This window comes from Lampris incognitus, unplaced genomic scaffold (genome assembly GCF_029633865.1).
Source record: "Lampris incognitus isolate fLamInc1 unplaced genomic scaffold, fLamInc1.hap2 scaffold_174, whole genome shotgun sequence".
NCBI classification, from domain to species: domain Eukaryota; kingdom Metazoa; phylum Chordata; class Actinopteri; order Lampriformes; family Lampridae; genus Lampris; species Lampris incognitus.
Genome location: NW_026611134.1, coordinates 71,117 through 91,910, shown reverse-complemented (window position 1 = coordinate 91,910; position 20,794 = coordinate 71,117). Strand labels below are relative to the sequence as shown.

The 20,794-nt window shown below is 48.1% G+C and overlaps 4 pseudogenes; all 4 read right to left on the bottom strand.

Moving 5' to 3' along the window:
* Positions 1-1,163: 1,163 nt before the first annotated feature.
* Positions 1,164-1,362, bottom strand: LOC130132813 (small nucleolar RNA U3; annotated as a pseudogene).
* Positions 1,363-5,545: 4,183 nt separating this feature from the next.
* LOC130132814 (small nucleolar RNA U3) lies at positions 5,546-5,719 on the bottom strand (annotated as a pseudogene).
* Positions 5,720-6,713: 994 nt separating this feature from the next.
* On the bottom strand, positions 6,714-6,908 carry LOC130132815 (small nucleolar RNA U3; annotated as a pseudogene).
* Positions 6,909-8,664: 1,756 nt separating this feature from the next.
* On the bottom strand, positions 8,665-8,848 carry LOC130132817 (small nucleolar RNA U3; annotated as a pseudogene).
* Positions 8,849-20,794: the final 11,946 nt, after the last annotated feature.

The following is a 20,794-nucleotide window of genomic DNA, read 5'->3' as shown; positions in this document are numbered from 1 at the left end:
GAAGTTGGATCAGCCTATGTTCTCATTTTCCACTTTGATTTTGAGTATGATTCTGAATCCAGACCTTAATGGGCTAATGATTTTGATTTCCATTGATCATTCTTAGGTTATTTTGCTCTAAACACATTCCTCTGTCTAATGAATAAAGATTTTCAGCTGAAATATTTCATTCATCGAGGTCTATATTGTGTTTTTAGGTGTTCCCTTTATTTTTTTTGAGCAGTGTATATGTAAACATCACCAAATTGGAGCTCCGGCAGGGACTTTGCAATTTTTAGAACCTGAAATACTGCAGCGGGTGCTGTATATGGATTGCAATAGCCTAAAACTTGTAGTCTGAAAATATATGTTTTTCTTCTTTCGTAAGGCGATCTAAACAGTTGTTGCTTTGAACAGCTGGAAAATGGACAGGTCTGTGCTGCTGCTCTACAGTTTCCACTGTTGGAACTTTGTTTTGCCCACATCAGTCACGTGAATGAAAACTATGAATAATACCACAGCAACAGAGTAACTCTTCGCAGTAGCCAAGCAAACTACAACAATGGCATTTCTGATGGAAAGTACAGAGCTTCTCGAAATTAAGGTTTTGGATAGAATTAACGGATGGCTCTTTCTGCATGTATTGGTTAGGGTAAAGGATTTATCTGCTCAGGCAGGAAATACCACAGAAATTACCACAGCAACAGAGATTAGCTCTTCGCAGTAGCCAATCTACGGCAAAGGCATTTCTGATGGAAAGTACCGAGCTTATCGTAGTGACAGTTATGGATAAAATTAACAGATGGCTCTTTCAAGAAGTTTGGGTTGGGGTTTATGTTAGGGTAAAGGTTTTACCTGCTCAGGCTGAATGCCAGAGCCAACGCATGTCAACCGAGTGCCTTCGCCAGCACCCACGTGCTGGCTTACAGATACCCCCAGGTTTAGGTATATGGATAGAGTTTAATGGGTTAAGTATAAGGTCAATTTGGATGTTTATTCTTTACAATCGATCTCCCGTTGTCTTGTATCTTGATTAGTTTTTCCTGTTTTAAACTTGAAGAGTTGTTGGTGGGTTTTGCAATACAAATATTTTTTTTTGGTTGAATTGAACTTTTCTGCAATTTAATTATTTAGGGTTAGGACTAAGTTTTAGATAAAATTAATTGATGAATTTCTGCATTTTTACCACTCAGAACATGTTCCTTCCCTTGATGTTCCCATAAAAGGAACACTGAACGGTCACCAAAAGCATAGCGCGTGTGATTAAACTACTTCTCTGTACCAGCTTCGTGCGCAGGAAGAAGCACCCCAGCTCATCATCGTGGGTGGCGGGACTCACTTTAGAAAAGCATTTCTCAAGATAAGAACTAAACAAATTATCCCCAAGATTAGGATAAGGTTTGGCTAAACTTAACGGGTGGCTCTATATCTTTCGGCTAGGGTATGGGGTTTTAATCTGCTCTGGTAGACAATCCTACAGAGAATGCCACAGCAATTAGAGACCAACTCTTCATGGCAGCCAAGCTAACTACAACAATGGTATTTCTGATGGAAAGTACAGAGCTTCTCAGAGTAATACTTTTGCATAAAATTAACAGACAGTGCTTTCTACATATTTCGGTTGAGGTAGGGTTTGGGTTTTATCTGCTCAGTCAGACAATCCCACAAAAAGAAAACCACAACAGAGAATAACTCTTAGCTGTAGCCAAGATATCCATGGCAAAGTCATTTCAGATAGAAAGTACAGAGCTTTTCAGAGTAAAACGTTTAGATAAAATTAAGGGTTGGCTCTTTCTACAACTTTTGGTTGGGGTGACGCCAAGTGTTTTACCTGTTCAGGCAGACAATCCCACAGCAACAGAGACCAACTCTCCGCAGTAGCCAAACTAACCACGGCAATGGCATTTCTGATGGAAAGTACCAAGCTTCTAGGAGTGATAGTTTTGGATAATATTAACATATGCTCTTTCTACATGTATGGTTTGGTTAGGGTTTTACCTGCTCAGGCAGACAATCCCACAGAGTACCACAGCAACAGAGACTAACTTCATGGTAGCAAAGCTAACCTCGGCATTTCTGATGGAAAGTACCGAGCGTCTCAGAGTGATAGTTTCGGATAATATTAACATATGCTCTTTCTACATGTTTCGGTTTGGTAAGGGTTTTACCTGCTCAGACAGAAAATCCTACAGAGAATGCCACTTAAAGAGAGAGTACCTTCGCAATACACAAGCTATCTAAGAGTAAAATTTTTGGATAAAATTAAGGGTTGGCTTTTTCTAAGCTTCTGGTTAGGGTACAGTTACAATAAGGGCTTTATCTGCTTAGGCAATCAATCCCACAGCAACCGAGACCAACTCTTCGTGGTAGCCAAGCCAACCACGGCATTAGCATTTCTGAAGGAAAGAACCGAGTTTATTCGAGTGAAAAGGTTTTGATAAAATTAACAGGTTTTCTATCTACGCATTTCGGTTAGCAACATCTTTTTATCTGCTCAGGCAAACAATCGCACAGAGAATACCACAGCAACAGAAATTAACTCGTCACGATAGCCAAGCCAACCACGGCAGTGCCATTTCTGATGGAAGTACTGAGCTTCTGGGAGTTAAAGTTGTTGATAAAATTAACGGATGGCCCTTTCTACATGTTTTGCTTAGGATAAGCGTTTCATCAGCTCAGGCAGGCAATCGCACAGAATATGGCTTCACCGTAGCCAAACTAACCATGGCATTTCTGATGGAAAATACCAAGCTTCTAGTGGGAGTTTTAGATACTATTAACGCTGTTAGGGTTTGTGGAAGACCCAAAGCGCACGACACCAAGCAGAGAAAGAGTTTGCCGAAAGTGGCGTACTTTATTTACGGTTCATACAAAGGTCCAACGGGACAACATACACGGCAACGAAAAGAGTCCGGCGAGTCGCTTTGCGGGTAGTCACCAACAAACAGAGAAAATCTCACAGGTAATCCAAATTGCGGACACAGCAGGATGATTCTGCAGGGAAAAAAACTCCGGAGAAAATAGCAAATTCACGGGTTGAGATAAACTCGGAGAGAATAAACAGAGAAGTGTAACCACTTCAACAAGGATGTTACGGCACGAACTGGCAACGGGCTCCGGGAGACGAGCAAACTTAAGCCCAGCCCTGACGACTAAGCCCAGCCCTGACGAGCTGCAGGCGCGGGATGGGCAAGCCGTAACAAACGCACACAGTAAAATTCTGAGTGTTAATTTAATTGAGAGTGTATAAATGGAACCGAAAGGATCCATTTGTACACTCCGAGTTAAAATTAACACTCCATTTTTTACTGTGTATGCTTTTTCTACATGTTTCGACTTGGTTAGGGTAAGGATTTTACCTGCTCAGGCAGACAATCCCACAGAGACTACCACAGCAACAGAGACCAACTCCTCATGGTAGCCAAGCCAATCATGGCAATGGCATTACTGATGGAAAGCACCGAGCTTCTCCGAATGAAGGTTTTTGATAAAGTTAACGGATTGCTCTTTCTACATGTTTCAGTTAGGTTAGGGTAAGTGTTTTACCTGCTCAGGCAGACAATTCAACAGAGAATACCACAGCAACAAGACCAACTCTTCGCAGTAACCAAGCCAACCACTGCAATGGCATTTCTGATGGAAAGTACAGAGCTTCATGGATTAATAGTTTCGGATAAAATTAACAGATGACTCTTCCTACATGTTTCGGTTGGGATAGGGTAAGGGTTTTACCTACTCAGGCAGAACATCCTACAAAGAATACTACTGCAACAGGTAATAACTTCGCGATAGGCAAGGTAATCACGGCAATGGCATTTCAGATGGAAAGCACAGAGCTTCTCGGAGTAAAACTAAGGGTTGGCTCTTTCTACATCTATGGTTAGGGTAGGGTTATGGTAAGGGTTTTTTCTGCTCAGGCAGACAAACCCACAGAAGATACCACAACAGAGACCAACTCTTCATGGTAGCCAAGCTAATCACGACAGTGGCGTTTCCGATGTGAAGTACTGAGCTTCACAAGTGAAAAATTTGGATAAAAATCAACGGATCGCTCTTTCTACATGTTTCGCTTAAGGTAAGGGTTTTATCAACTCAGGCAGACAATCGCACAGAGAATACCACAGCGAGACTAACTCTTCGCAGTAGCAAAGCTAACCATGGCAATTCTAATAGAAATTACCAAGCTTCTTGTAGTGATAGTTTCGGATAATATTAACAGATGCTCTTTCTACAAGTTTCAGTTTGGTTAGGACAAGTGTTTTACCTGCTCAGGCAGACAATCCCACAGCAACAGAGACTAATTCTTCATCGTAGCCAAGCTAACCATGGCAATGAGGCTGAAATGTACCGAGCTTCTCAGCATAATGGTTTTAGAGAAAATAAACAGACAGCTCTTTCTACATGTTTCGGTTGACTTAGGGTAAGTGTTTTACCTGCTCAGGCAGACAATACCACAGCAACAGAGACTAATTCTTCATAGCAGCAGAGCTCACCATGGCAATGGCATTTCTGATGGAAAATACCGAGATTCTCAGAGTAAAACTTTTGAATAATATTACAGGAGGGTCTTTCTACGTTTCGGTTGGGGTTAAGTACCATCAACTCAGGCAGACAATCGCACAGAGAATACCACAGCGAGACTAACTCTTCGCAGTAGCAAAGCTAACCATGGCAATTCTAATAGAAATTACCAAGCTTCTTGTAGTGATAGTTTCGGATAATATTAACAGATGCTCTTTCTACAAGTTTCAGTTTGGTTAGGACAAGTGTTTTACCTGCTCAGGCAGACAATCCCACAGCAACAGAGACTAATTCTTCATCGTAGCCAAGCTAACCATGGCAATGAGGCTGAAATGTACCGAGCTTCTCAGCATAATGGTTTTAGAGAAAATAAACAGACAGCTCTTTCTACATGTTTCGGTTGACTTAGGGTAAGTGTTTTACCTGCTCAGGCAGACAATACCACAGCAACAGAGACTAATTCTTCATAGCAGCAGAGCTCACCATGGCAATGGCATTTCTGATGGAAAATACCGAGCTTCTCAGAGTAAAACTTTTGAATAATATTACAGGAGGGTCTTTCTACGTTTCGGTTGGGGTTAAGTACCATCTGCTCGGGCGGACAATCCCACAGAATCAGTGACTAACTTTTCACGGTCGCCAAACTAACCACAGCAACGTCATTTGTGAGGGAGAGTACCAAGCATCTCGTAGTGAAAGTTTTGGATCAAATTAACGGATGGTTCTTTCTACATGTTTCGGTAGGGTTTGGGTTAGAGTAAAGTTTTACCTGTTCAGGTGGACAGTGCCCAAGCGCTGGCTTGGAGAAACCCTCAGGATTAGGATTATGGAGAGAGTTTGATGGGTTAATGGTAGGCTCAATTTGGATGTTTTTTCTTCTTTACGATTGATCTCCCACTGTCTTGTATCTTGATTAGTTTACCCCGTTTAAACTTGAAAAATTGATGGTGGGGGTTGGAGCATTATGATTTTTTTTTAAGTTCACTGCTATGGCAGTTTGTTTTTAGGGGTAGGTTTAAATAAAATTGATGGCTCTCTGCATTTTACCACTCAGAGCATGCTTCATTCCACAAAAGCACAGAGCTTGTGATTAAACCACTTCTCTATACCTGCTTTATGCTCAGGAAGAAGCATCACAGCTCATCATCGTGGGTGGCAGGACTCACTTTAGAAACATCTCAAGTTAAAAAGTACAAAAATGATTCCTGAAATGGCACATCACGTTCTTCATAAATTTTATGTCCATTAAAATTCTGTTAACCTCTTTCAATGTTGTATTATGTAAATTGCGTGAACACAACATCCATTGCACGCTGTCCGTGTTGGGAGAGAGATCCCTCCTCTGTTGTTCTCCCTGAGGTTTCTTCCTATTTTTTCCTCCCTGTTAAAGGGGTTTTTTAGGGAGTTGTTCCTTATCCGATGAGAGGGTCTAAGGACAGGATGTTGTGTTGCGGTTAAGCCCACTGACATACATTTGTAATATTGGGCTATACAAATAAAATTGATTTGATAGTAGGATCAGGTTTGGATAAACTTAATGGGTGGCTCTATTTCTTTTGATTAGGGTAAGGGTTTTATCTGCTCCGAAAGACAATCCTACAGGAGAATACCACAGCAATAGAGACTAACTCTTCACAGTAGCCAAGCTAACCACGATAATGGTATTTATAATGGAAAGCACCGAGCTTCTCAGAGTGAGTTTTAGATAAAATTAATTGACGGATCTTTCCACACCTTTGGGTTGGGGTAGGATTTTACCTGCTCAGGCAGACAATCCAACAAAGAACACTACAGCAACAGAGACTAACTCTTCGCAGTAGGCAAGCGAACCATGGCAATGGCATTTCTGATGGATAATACTGAGCTTCTCAGAGTGAAAGTTTAGAGTTGAATGCCCGGGCCAGCGCGTGTCACCAGAGTGCCAGTGCTGGCTTGGAGATACTCCCAGAATTAGAGTTAGGGATATGGATAGAGTCTGATGAATTAAGGATAGGGTAAATTTGGATGTTTCTTTTTTACAATTCACCTCCCATTGTCTGCCATCTTGATTAGTTTACCCTGCTTTAAGCTTGAAAAGTTGTTGGTGGGGTTTAGAGCAATATAAGCTTCTTTTTTGAAGTTGTCTTCTATTGCACTTTAATGTTTTTAGGGTAAGGACTAAGGGTTTAGGTCTGGATAAAACTGGTGGATTTCTGAATTTTCCCCGCTTTTTAACCCCTCAGAATGCGCCCCTTCCTCGAAGCTCCCATAAAAGGAGCACTCAACGGTCATAAAAGCAGAGTTTGTCATTAAACAACTTCTCTGTACCCGCTTTGTGCTCAGGAAGATTCACGACAGCCCATAATCGTGGCTGGCGGGAATCACATTTCAAGTTGAGAACGGCAGAAATGATCGCTGAAAATAGTCTTCTGAGCTTTTGGTTAGGATTACGTTTGGATAAGCTTAACGGATGGATCTTACGGTTAGGGCTGGGGTTTGATCTGGTAGGGCGGACAATCCTACAGCAGAGACTGGCTGCCTGAGCAAAAAAAAAAAAAAAAACCTCTTACCCTAGTTCTACCCCAAGTCTAAGAGAAATGTAGAATAAGCTATCCGTTAATTTTATCAAAACCTTTCACACCGAGAAGCTCTGTACGTTCCATCAGAAACACCACTGCAGTGGTTAGCTTGGCAACCGCCAAGACAGTCTCTGTTACTATGGTATTCTTTGTGGGATTAATTCTTAGCAGGAGTCAAGCTAACCACGGCAATGGCATTTCTGATGGGAAATACTGAGTGTCTTGGAGCTTTAGGTTTGTATACAATTAATGGATGGCTCTTTCTACATTTTTAAGGGTTGGGATAGGTTTAGTATAAGGGTTTTATGTGCACAGGCACACAGTCTCTGTTGCTGTGCTATTCTCTGTGGGACTGGTGCTTTTGAGCAGGAAAAACCCTCACCATAACCCTACGCCAACCCTGACCGAAAGATGTAGAACGAGATAGCTGTTAATTTTATCCAAAACTTTCATTCCGAGAAGCTCAATTACTTTCCATCGGAAATGTCATTGCCGTTGATAGCCTGGTTACGTTAAGTTAGTCTCTACTGCTGTGGAATTAACTCTTGGCAGTAGCCAAGCTAACCACGGCAATGGCATTTCTCATGTCAAGTACCAAGCTTCTCAGAGTGAAAGTTTTGGATAAATTTAGCAGATGGCTCTTTCTACATCTTTTGGTTAGGGCTTTATCTGCTAAGGAAGACAATCCCAAAGAGAATACCGCAGCAACAGAGACTGTCTGCCTGAGCAGATAAAACCCTTACCCCAATACTAACCGAAAGATATAGGATGAGCCTTCCATACATTTCATCTGAGAAGCTCAGTACTTTCCATCAGAAATGCTATTGCAGGGGTTAACTTGGCTATCGCTAAGAGTTAATCCCATAGAGAATACCACAGCAACAGAGACCAACTTAGCAGTAGCCAAGCTTACAACGACATTTCTGATGCAAAGTACCGAGTTTCTCAGAATGAACGTTTTGAATAAAATTAACGGATGTCTCGTTCTACATCTTTTGGTCAGGGTTGGCATAGGGTTAAGGTGAGAGTTTTTCCTGCTCAGAAGTACAATCCCACAGCAACAGACTGTCTGCCTGAGCAGATAAAACCCTTATACTAAACCTATCCCAACCCATACTTTCCATCAGAAATGCCATTGCTGTGGTTAGCTTGACAACTGCCAAGACAGCCTCTGTTGCTATGGTATTCTCGGTGGGATTAACTCTTAGCGGGAGCCAAACTACCCACGGAAATGGCATTTCTGATCGAAGCACCCAGCTTCTCAGAGTGAAAGGTTATGGTTGAATGCCTGTACCAACGCATGCCACCCGAGTGCCTCCGTTACTGCCCAAGTGCTGGCTTGGAGATACTCCCAGGATTAGGGTTTGAGTTTGATGGGTTAGGGTCAATTTGAATGTTTCTCTTTACTATCAATCTGCTGTTGTCTTCTATCTCGATTAGTTTATCCTGCTTTAAACTTGGAAAGTTGTTGGCATTATAACTGATTTTTTTTTAAAAAAGTTGTCTGCAATTGCAGTGTAGTGTTTTTAGGGTTAGGATTAAGGTTTAGGGCTTGGATTTGATAAAATTGGCTAGTGGCTCTGCATTTAAAAAAAATTAACTCTGATCCACTCCTTTCCTTGATGCCCCCATAAAGGAACATTGCACAGACACCAAAAGCACAGAGTTTGTGATTAAACCACTTCTCTGTACTAGCTTCCTGCTCAACAAGAGCCACCGCAGCTCATCATCGTGGGTGGCAGGACTCACACTTTAGCAACACATTTCTCAAGAATTACAGAAATTATTAATTAAAGCAGGGGCGACAAACTCTGGCCTCGAGGGCCACAGGTATTTGTTGCAACCGTGCACTACACCACCTGATTTAACTAATTAGTTCACCTCCTGAATCAAGGAGGGAAAGGAACTAGTTTAAAATCAGGTGTTGTAGTGCATGGTTGCAACAAATACCTACAGACACTGCGACCCTCGAGTTTGACACCCCTGCATTAAAGTATAGTCTTATACATCTATTGGTTAGGGTTACGATTAGGGTTAGCTTTTGATAAACTTAACGGATGGATCTTCCGGTTAGGGTTTTATCTGCCAAGGCAGACAATCCCACAGAGAATACCACAGCAACAGAGACTGTCTGCCTGAGCAAATAAAACCCCAACCGAAAGATGTAGAATGAGCCATCCGATAATTTTACACAAAACGTTCATACCCAGAAGCTCGGCACTTTCCATCACAAATGCCATTGCCGTGGTTAGCTTGGCAACCACCAAGACAGTCTCTGTTGCTATGGTGTTCTTTGTGGGATTAAATCTTAGCGGGAGTCAAGCAAACCACGGCAATGGCATTTCTGATGGAGAGTACCGAGCATCTCCGAGCTTTATGTTTAGATGTAATTAACGGATGGCTTTTTCTGCATCTTTCTGTTAAAGTTGGGATACGTTTCGTGTAAGGGTTTTAGGTTAGGGCTGGGGGGTTTATCTGCTCAGGCAGACAATCCCGCAAATAATACCACAGGAAATTAGACTAACGCTTCACGGTAGCCTAGCTAACCACAGCACTTGCATTTCTGATGTCAAGTACCGAACTTCTCGGAGTGAAGTTTTGGATAAACTTAACAGATGGCTCTTTCTACATCTTTTGGTTAGGGTTTTATCTAATGCAGACAATCCCACAGAAACTAAGGTCTGCATGAGCAGATAAAACCTGTACCCTAACCCTACCCCAACCGAAAGATGTAATAAGATCCATCTATTAATTTTATGCAAACCTTTCACTCCGAGTAGCCCAGTACTTTTCACCAGATATGCCATTGCCGTGGTTAGCTTGGCTTTCGCGAAAAGTTAGTCTCTGTGGTCATCAAAGTGGGATTGTCTGCCTGAGCAGATAAAACTATTTCCCTAACCATACCCTTCCCTAACCAAAAGATGTAGAAAAACCCATCCATTAATTTTATCCAAACCTTTCACTCTGAAAAGCTCGATACTTTCTATCAGAAATGCCATTGCCGTGGTAAACTTGGCTACCGCAAAGTTAGTCTCTGTTGCTGTGGTATTCTCTGTGGGATCCTCAGCCTGAGCAGCCTAACCCCACCCGAACCCTAAGCAAAAGATGTAGAAAGAGCAATCCGTTACGTTTATCCAAACCTTTCACTCCGAGAAGCTCGGTAATTTCCATCAGAAATGCCACTGCCGGGGTAAGCTTGGCTACCGTGAAATTAGTCTGTTGCTGTGGGATTGTCTACCTGAGCAGGCAAAACCCTTACCCTCATTTCCTCGTCGTTTCCTCTATCCACTGCACTGCTGACAATACTGCAAGCATTTCTGCCGTGTATACCGATATTTCCTCATTGATCCTTTCCCCCTACTTTAATATGAAATTCTGGAACAATAAACTCTACTCTATTTACTGAACTCTTTGATGCATCCATATAAATCTGATGTAACTGTGGTAATTATCAATATAAGCCTGTGTTTTATGTGAATCGTAATTCAAATCCTTACATCTGTCTTCTAGCAATGCGGTCGCTGGTCCTAGCTTGCAGAGCAGTACGAACCGGGCTGAGTCTGCGGAGTCCATAATGTGGCCAGTTTATAGGTTCACAATGACAAAGGACCCACGAAGCAGACTGACACAGGCAGCAAAAGCTCCAAAAAGGTTTAACCGGGCAAAAAGGGTCGCTACACGGCAACCAGTCAGCTCAGGCAGAGGCGTCAGGCTCATCACCGGGGTAAAGACGAACTGGCAGCATGAGGGAGAAACGCATGGCTTAAATACACACATGGGGGAGATGATGACACACAGGTGCAACACATTAGGGCGGGGCCGGTAATCACACAGAAGGGAAACTTGACAGGAAGTGGCATCTGAAAACGAGACACACGTGAATACCACAATAAAACAGGAAACACTGGGGAATATGAAAAACTCATAAAACATGAGCTAGGATGTGGAGCGGGTCATGACGGTCTGAAATGTTGCTTTGGATGTGCTGTGACAGTTGCAGACCACAATGATCCTGTACTGCTTGATAACTTTGGATTTGTAATGCGGTGCTTTAAAACAGGTAATGTACCAGTGGTGTAAGATCAAATGCCCTTGTTACGTCTCCACGTCCGCTAACTCCTGCGCCGCCGCGTTATGTTAATGTGTTACGTTGACTTCCGCTAACTCCTGCGCCGCGTTCCAAGAGTAGCTGGCTGCAGACAAAATGGCGGACCTCCGCAAGAGGCCCCCCCGCAGTTGACAGGACCATCGCGTGACCTCCGCAGTTGACAGGAGCATGCGCAAGAGGCAGTTGACAGGAGCATGCCCAAGAGGCACCTCCGCAGTTGACAGGAGCATGCGCAGGAGGCACAACAATAGCGATACGTTGGCTAGATAACGTTAGCCAACAATGTTAGCAATTGCGTTACGTTAGCTAGATGTCTAACAACACTAGCGAATGCCAGCTAACGTTTGCTATGGATGGTTAGAATGTGGGCTATTTTTCTAACGACTCGACCCTCATTCATCAGTTATTATCGGATACAGAAAGTCACTGCCTGAATGTGTAACAATTATGGTAAGATTTACAGAAGCCCATTGAGGGCAAAATAACCTAGACTCAATGGCAAACAGATGCCCCTTTGAGCAAACACTGTGAGCACAATACACAGGCTCTGATAACATGGTGCCTTATCTAACCACAGTTTAAACACACCCATAAAACCTGCCATTATCTACTGCTGGGACAAATGAGACTGAAGGGGCTATCTACCGAAACTTACAAACACACACAAACTCACTTTGTAGTATAGGGCCCAGGTGAAGTAGTAGTTAAGTCAACATAGGCTTTTAGTATTCAATGTCTAAACGTAAAATACCTTCAAAACCTATCAAGCTGATCCCGAATGTGATGTGTACTCAATTGAAAAATTTGGCATTTCCTCTCATACAAGTCAAATCTTACAATTACCAGTGCCGTTGTGCACACAGTCTAAGCTACATATGACAATGAGACCATTTGTTTTAGCCATAATAACAGTGGGATATCCCACTCTATTAAGGATTAATATGCATGTACAAACAATAAATTGGGTTAAATATAACAATAATCTTTATTAATGTGACATTGTGCGCAACATTTGACATCTTCACATGGTAAACATCTGTGACCAGGGGCTTGGTGGGGGTCCCCGGGGTGGTGGGCTGGATGGAGGGCCCCTGAGGCAGACGCACATTTCTAACCATTACATTCATGTTGTCTATCCATGTAAATAAACCAGTACACATATTTGTACATGTTGTTATCAAAGCACCTCAGTATTGTGTAAAGAGACTAAACTTAACCAAGGCTACTGTGAAAGAGCACGTTCACGTATGCGATGCGAATAACGGTCAATGAACAGGCTTGTTGAACTAGTTAATGTCAAAGAATAAAATTAACACACTAAACAATACATTTACACATGCAAGTCACCCCTGCCTTTATGCTCGGCCTCGATCCACTGTCTCTTGATAATATGGTTAAATATAACAATAATCTTTATTCATGTGACATTGTGCGCAACATTTGACATCTTCACATGGTAAACATCTGTGACCAGGGGCTTGGTGGGGGTCCCCGGGGTGGAGGGCCCCCAAGGCAGACGCACATTTCTTTTTTTCTTTTCTTTTCTTTTTTAAGCAATTTATTTTATTATTTTCAGTGTTATCATCGGGTTCAGCATTTTACAGAATGTGGTTGAGGTTTTACATAATAATAATGTAAACTACTAATAAGACACGTTAGTCCCTAGCTAACGGGTCTGACCCTTTAGCCGAGCGGTTAGTGATGTCGCCTTGTGGTGCAGTACACTCCGTTCGAATCCCGCACCGGGCAAGAAAATAACCGGTTACAATAACAATAATACTAAACATAAATAAAATAAAATAAAAATAAAATAAAATAGAAATAAAAATATAAATGCTCGGCGTCGATCTACTGCTTCTTCTGCATCTTGATAATATCATTAAATTCTTGCACTTCACTAAAGAATACATTGGGAAAAGAAAAGAGAGAAAAGGAGAGAAGAAATACAATCGATGGGACATGAGAAGTCATGGTGTATCATGAATATTAACACAGCTAGGGGGTGTTAGGAACAAAGTGGTAGACTGATTTCAGACATTTGTACCTTTCATCATACAATGGTCCCGCGTTAAATCTTCTCTTTGCCTCAGCTAGAGAGAGGTTGTCCACTGCCACAAGAGCGTGGACAATGGCCTGGTAGAGATAGATAACCTCCAGTTAAAAGGGCTCCCATATTTACAACACAATACAAATTAGTGGTGGGGCGAGCATAACCCATTCACTAAATCGCGGAATGCCCTTTAACAGTTATAATACAGGCTTTGATGACTGGATAAACAGACAAGTATTGAAATCAATGTAACTAAGATCAGATGGTTGAGTTGAAATCAATGTAACTAAGATTAGATGGTGGAGTTAAACCTCACCTTAGGCATCAGCACATCCAACACGAAGCTGACTCTCTGGAACTCTGTCGACATAAGGTGCACATTTTGTTGCTCCTTTGAGGACCAAGTTGATGTGCTTAAAAGCTTCATCAATTTGGTCGTCCTCTTCCAGGTAGGTGAAGACCCTGTCTGGTTTCGTAGACCTGAAATTCACCAGCCACTTGGAGCTGCCTTCACCTGTGATTATTTCCTACAGAAACAAAGACCATGTCAAATAAATGCACTGCAGAAGATCAGGCTTTGATCATCTTTTGTTATGCTCGCGCACCAGAACCCGACCCGTGTGGCGAAACCCAAGGCAGACAGATACAGGATGACTTCGAAATCCAAAAAGGGCGGTGTTATGGTGGGAGGGGAATGTATGGTGCAAAAAACGTTCCGTTAGTGGGATGTGTGAATAAACTATGTGTGGTGTCCCGTGGTTTGCGTGTATAACTATGTGTGAGTGTTCTTAGCCTATGTGTGGTGCGGTATGTAAATGACAAGGAGGTGTTGAAATAATGTGCGTGCACCTGGCGAGAAAGTCCAGTCCGTGATCCATGAGGGGTTGTCCGAGGAAGTCCGGCTCCGAGATCCGGGAAGTCGAGTCCGAAAGGAGGGATTCCAGGTAGAGGGACAAGAGGGGAGATCGCAGGAGAGGTCAGGGGAAAAACGTGAAGGTCGCTGGGGACGAGGGAGACGCGGGGAGCCGTGGAAGTCGCGGAGGGAGAGTCTTGGGAGGAAACAGAGACACGAAGATAAGACACTGGGGAATAAACAGAATGCAAAGAACGCTGGAGGGCTTGTCAGAACTTTACCGCAGGGTTCAGTACGTCGAAGCCCGGAGTGGTGTTCTGGGAGACTTCTTGTAGAGGGCTGCCTGATTGCCACAGGTGTGCCTGATGGATGATGGCAAACACCTGGTGCAGTGCAGCTCTCGTCTCCTCAGAGCGCGAGCCGAGCGCTCGGATGTTTCCGGCACGTCCGAGCTGGGGGAGTGGCTTGAACGTGCCGGGGAGGCAGCTCGGGGCGGTGTAACCACAGCATCTTTTTTGCAATTAGAATTGTTTTTATGTCCAAGCATTATTATTATTGGTATCATACCCAGTGTTGTAGTACTCGAGTCCAGGACTCGGACTCGAGTCCGACTCGAGTCCTGATTTTCATGACTCGTGACTCGACTTGGACTTGAGCACTGATGACTCGACTCGGACTCGAGGTTCAGTGACTCGACTACAACACTGATCATACCAGTAGCCGTTTGTCCGACCCCTTCAGCTTCGTGATGAAGTCCACCAATCTTTCATTGGCAGACCTGCGAGCTTCTCTTGCACGTTTTGCATCTTTGCTGTAGTGGTCATCAAGTAATGTAAAGGAACCTGTTGTGGTTACACCGCCCCGAGCTGCCTCCCCGGCACGTTCAAGCCACTCCCCCAGCTCGGACGTGCCGGAAACATCCGAGCGCTCGGGTCGCGATCTGAGGAGACGAGCGCTGCACTGCACCAGGTGTTTGCCATCATCCATCAGGCACACCTGTGGCAATCAGGCAGCCCTCTACAAGAAGCCTCCCAGAACGTCTCTCAGTGCTTCGACGTACTGAACCCTGCGGTAAAGTTCTGACAAGCCCTCCAGCGTTCCTTGCATTCTGTTTATTCCCCAGTGTTGTGGTTGCACCGCCCCGAGCTGCCTCCCCGGCACGTTCAAGCCACTCCCCCAGCTCGGACGTGCCGGAAACATCCGAGCGCTCGGAGGAGACGAGCGCTGCACTGCACCAGGTGCAGGTGCGATCTCCCCCACCAGGTGCGATCTCCCCCCTTGTCCCTCTATCTGGACCCCTCCTTTCGGACTCGACTTCCCGGATCTCGGACCTGGACTTTCTCGGACAACCCCTCTTGGATCACGGACTGGACTTTCTCGCCAGGTGCACGCACATTTTTTCAACACCCCCTGGTCATTTACATACAGCACCATACATAGGCTAAAAAAACTCACACATAGTTATACACGCAAACCACGGGACACCACACATAGTTTATTTACACATCCCACTAACAGAACGCCTTTTTTCCCCATACATTCCCCTCCCACAATAAAACCCCCCTTTGTAGATTTTGAAGTCATCTCGCGTCTGTCTGTCTTGGGTTTCGCCACACGGGTCAGGTTCTGGTGCGCGAGCATAACAGAACGTCGAAGCCATTATGGACCCAGGCAAACCCAAGGAGCGGACGGTCCCTGTGACGCTCCAGAGCCCTGTCCCCCTAGAGGCAGTAGTAAGAAGTCACAGTTGCCAACTTGCCTCTCTCCGCTCAGAGCTTACTACTGCCTTCACCCGTGTCACCGGAGAGATCAGCGATCTTCAGTCCGGCTCCCAGGCCGCGACGAGCGCGTTAGATGCCCTCACCGCGCAGATCGCTGCACTCTCCACAGCGGTCTCCAGGATGAGCGACCACCCTGCCCTGGCCTCGGTCTCTGCCCCCAGCTCGGCCTCCGGTTTCCCCGTTTCTGGTCCCGACGTTCCCCCTCCTCCGAGTTCCCCCACTGGACCCCCGGTGCGAGCCTAACCTCCCCTGCCCCAAGGCCTTCGGTGGCGAGTTCGAGCTGTGCAGGGGTTTCCTTGGTCAGTGTGAGCTCCTGTTCAAACACCAGCCAGCTAGTTATAGGACAGGAGAGACCAAGGTAGCCCTTGTCATGTCCCTCCTCACCGGCAAAGCCCTCAGCTGGGCCATAGCGGCGGTAGGCCATACCGAGCAGCTCGCCTCGGACTATGGTGCCTTCCGCCGCGAGTTCAATCTGGTGTTCGACCACCCAGCTGACGGGCAGGACGCTGCCGGCCGCCTCCATTCCATCCAACAGGGAGCCAGGTCGGTGGCAGATTATTCCTTTGAGGTAAGGATACTCTCGACAGACAGTGGGTGGGATGACACTGCGCTCAAGAGCGCGTACAGGAGGAGGCTGAGCGAGCCCATCAAAGATCTCATCGTTCGGGACCGCCCTGCCTCCTTCAACGAGCTCGTAACCCTCGCCCTCCAGATGGACGAACGGCTGCGGGAGCGGCGCCAGGAACGCGCACCGCGCGCTGGCCCCTCCCATAGACCAACCCCCGTCCGTCCTACCGGTGCCTTCCCTGGGTCAGCGTCCCGTGGGCTCTCTCCACCCTCACATTCCCCCTCGCAACCCTGGGTGGCTTCTGGATCCAGGCCGGAGGAGGAGCCCATGCAGTTGGGTCGGTCACGGCTCCCGCTGGAGGTTAGGGAGCAGAGGATGCATGGCCACCTCTGCCTCTACTGCGGGAGGTCGGGCCACTATATCAAGGCCTGCCCGACTCGCCCAAAAAGACCCGGCTCACTAGTGAGGGGTGTCCTAGTGAGCCTGACGACCCTTCCTCAGCCCCAGCCCAAGGAGCACAACCACCTTTTTCCGGTCACTCTCACCTGAGGTAACCACTCACTGTCTGTTGGTGCACTCCTGGATTCGGCGGCGGACGAGTGTTTGATGGACATCTCGCTGGCCCGGCAGGCCGGCATTCCACTCGTCCCCCTAGACACACCCCTCACAGCCCAAGCCCTAGATGGTCGTTCACTTGGTAAGATCACACACAGCACTGCTTCCCTCACCCTCACGCTTTCGGGTAATCACGTGGAAGCTATCCGTTTCTTGGTTTTGCACGCCCCCACAGCGCCCCTGGTGTTAGGAAGACCGTGGTTGGAATGGCACGATCCCTACATCTCTTGGTCTACAGGGCGGATTTTGGGTTGGAGCGTTGCGTGTCATGCCAACTGCCTTCGCTCCACCCACTCCCCGTCCAGCGGCCTCAGACCCGTGCCTCCTCCCACGGATCTCACTGGTGTTCCTTCCATTTATCACGATTTAGCCCCTGTATTTAGTAAAGACAGTGCACTTTCCCTCCCCCCTCACCGTCCCTATGATTGTGCCATAGATCTCTTTCCCGGGGCCGCCCTTCCCACCGGTCGGTTGTATAACCTATCTGTCCCGGAGAAGGAGGCTATGCGCAATTATATCACAGAGTCCCTGGCCTCAGGAATCATAAGGCCCTCGTCTTCCCCGGTGGCGGCGGGCTTCTTTTTTGTGGCAAAGAAGGAGGGCAGCCTGAGGCCTTGCATAGATTATCGAACGCTAAATAATATCACGGTGAAAAATAAATATCCACTCCCCCTTATGAGTTCCACGTTCGAGCCACTCACTCACGCCACGGTGTTCACGAAGCTGGACCTGCGCAGCGCGTACCACCTGGTGCGCATCCGGGAAGGGGATGAATGGAAGACGGCCTTCAACACCCACCTAGGGCATTTCGAGTACCTCGTTATGCCCTTCGGCCTCACCAACGCCCCGGCCGTCTTCCAGGCATTGGTCAACGACGTGCTCCGGGACATGCTGAACACGTTCGCGGTGGTGTACCTGGATGACATCCTCGTGTTTTCCAGGACTGAGGAGGAACACCACCAGCATGTCCGCCTGGTCCTCCAACGGCTGCTGGAGAACAGGCTCTTCGTGAAAGCCGAGAAGTGCGTGTTCCACTCCGCCTCCGTGGAGTTCCTTGGCCACATCGTGGAGAAGGGGTTCGTCCGCACTGACACCAGGAAGACCCGAGCAGTGGAGGAGTGGGCACGGCCCACCAACAGGACGCAACTCCAGCGCTTCCTGGGGTTTGCAAACTTCTACCGGCGCTTCATCTGGGGGTTCAGCCGTGTGGCCGCCCCCCTCACTGCACTCACCTCCAACCTCCGCCCCTTCTTCTGGACCTCGGAGGCAAAAGCCGCCTTCTTGGCCCTGAAGAGGCTGTTCACAACGGCTCCGGTGCTCGCCCACCCGGACCCGTGCAGGCAGTTCATCGTGGAGGTGGACACATCGGACACGGGCATGGGAGCCGTCCTCTCCCAGCGGTCGGAGGAGGACCAGAAGATCCACCCGTGCGCCTTCTTCTCCCGGCGTTTCAGTCCTGCGGAGAAGAATTACGACATCGGCAACAGGGAGTTGCTGGCCGTCCACGCCGCCCTAGAGGAGTGGAGACACTGGCTGAAGGGAGCAGGGCAGCCGTTCATCGTATGGTCCGATCACAAGAACCTGACCTACGTACGGACGGCTAAGAGGCTCAACCCCAGGTAGGCGCACTGGGCTCTCTTCTTCAGCCGGTTCGACTTCACCCTCACCTACCGCCCGGGCACCAAGAACGTCAGGGCAGACGCCCTCTCCCGTCTGTTTCCCGTTGGGTCCCCTGACGCCCAAGACACCATCCTTCCCCCGGCCCGGGTGGTGGGTGTCGTCACCTGGGCCATCGAATCAGTGGTGAGAAGGGCCCAGCGCGCCCAGCCCGACCCAGGCAATGGACCCCGGAACGGGCTATTTGTGCCTCCCTCTGTCCGGCCCCAGGTGCTGGAGTGGGGCCACTCCAGCCATCTTGCCTGCCACCCCGGTGTCTACCGAACGGCGGCCTTCATCCGCAGGGGTTTCTGGTGGCCCACCATGGAGGTAGACACCAGAGAGTTCTTGGCAGCCTGCACCACCTGCGCCCGCAGCAAGGCTCTCCATCGCCCTCCAGCAGGTCTCGTGCGCCCCCTTCCTGTCCCCGGCCGACCTTGGTCCCACATTGCAATGGACTTTGTAACTGGCCTCCCCGTGTCCCAAGGCAATGACACCATTCTGACCATTGTCGACCGGTTTTCCAAGGCCGTCCACTTTGTTGCCCTCACCAAACTCCCCTCTGCAGCCGAGACGGCGGACCTTCTCGTCTCCCACGTCGTCCGACCCCATGGGATTCCCCTGGACATTGTCTCTGACCGTGGTCCCCAGTTCACTTCGAAGGTATGGCAGGCCTTCTGTAAGGGGATTGGGGCCACGGTCAGCCTCTCCTCCGGGTATCACCCCCAGACCAATGGGCAGGCAGAGCGGGCCAATCAAGCCCTGGAGGCGGCTTTGCGTTGCGTTACCACCAGCAGCCCCGCCTCCTGGAGCAAGTACCTGCCCTGGGTGGAGTACTCGCTCAACTCCATGGAGAGTTCGGCTACCGGTTTGTCCCCCTTCGAGTGTTCCCTGGGCTATCAACCCCCTCTGTTCCCCCATCAGGAGTTGGAGGTGGCGGTCCCGTCCACGAGGGCCCATCTCCGCCGATGTCGGCACGTTTGGAAGACCGCCCGGGCCGCTATGTTGCGAGCTACAGAGCGGGCCCGGCGCAGCGCCAACCGGCGGAGTGCCGGCCCCAGCTTATCGACCTGGCCAGAGGGTATGGCTCTTGGCCCGGGACCTGCCCCTCCCTACCCTCAACCGGAAGCTGGCTCCCCGCTACGTCGGTCCCTACACCATCGACCGCATCGTCAACCCTTCGGCGGTGCGTCTCCATCTCCCTACTCACTCAAGATCCATCCCGTCTTCCATGTCTCGCGCCTCAAACCGGTAGCCACCAGCCCCCTGTCTCCCCCTGTCCAAGCTCCTCCACCCCCCAGGGTCCTCGACGGTGGTGACATGGTCTGGGATGTCGACCAGCTACTCGCCGTACGCCGCCGGGGGCATGGGTACCAATACCTGGTGGACTGGGTTGGCTATGGGCCCGAGGACCGCAGCTGGGTTCCCCGGTCCTACCTGGCCGACCCCGCACTCCTGGAGGAGTTCTATCGGGCCCACCCCAACGCCATCGGACGGTCGCCCGGTGTCTCCCGTAGGAGGGGGGGGTCCTGTTGTGGTTACACCGCCCCGAGCTGCCTCCCCGGCACGTTCAAGCCACTCCCCCAGCTCGGACGTGCCGGAAACATCCGAGCGCTCGGCTCGCGCTCTGAGGAGACGAGCGCTGCACTGCACCAGGTGTTTGCCATCATCCATCAGGCACACCTGTGGCAATCAGGCAGCCTTCTACAATTAGCCTCCCAGAACGTCTCTCAGTGCTTCGACGTACTGAACCCTGCGGTAAAGTTCTGACAAGCCCTCCAGCGTTCCTTGCATTCTGTTTATTCCCCAGTGTCTTATCTTCGTGTCTCTGTTTCCTCCCAAGACTCTCCCTCCGCGATTTCCACGGCTCCCTCGTCCCCAGCGACCTTCACGTTTCTCCCCGGACCTCTTCTGCGATCTCCCCCCTTGTCCCTCTATCTGGACCCCTCCTTTCGGACTCGACTTCCCGGATCTCGGACCTGGACTTTCTCGGACAACCCCTCTTGGATCACGGACTGGACTTTCTCGCCAGGTGCACGCACATTTTTTCAACACCTCCTGGTCATTTACATACCGCACCACACATTGGCTAAAAACACTCACAC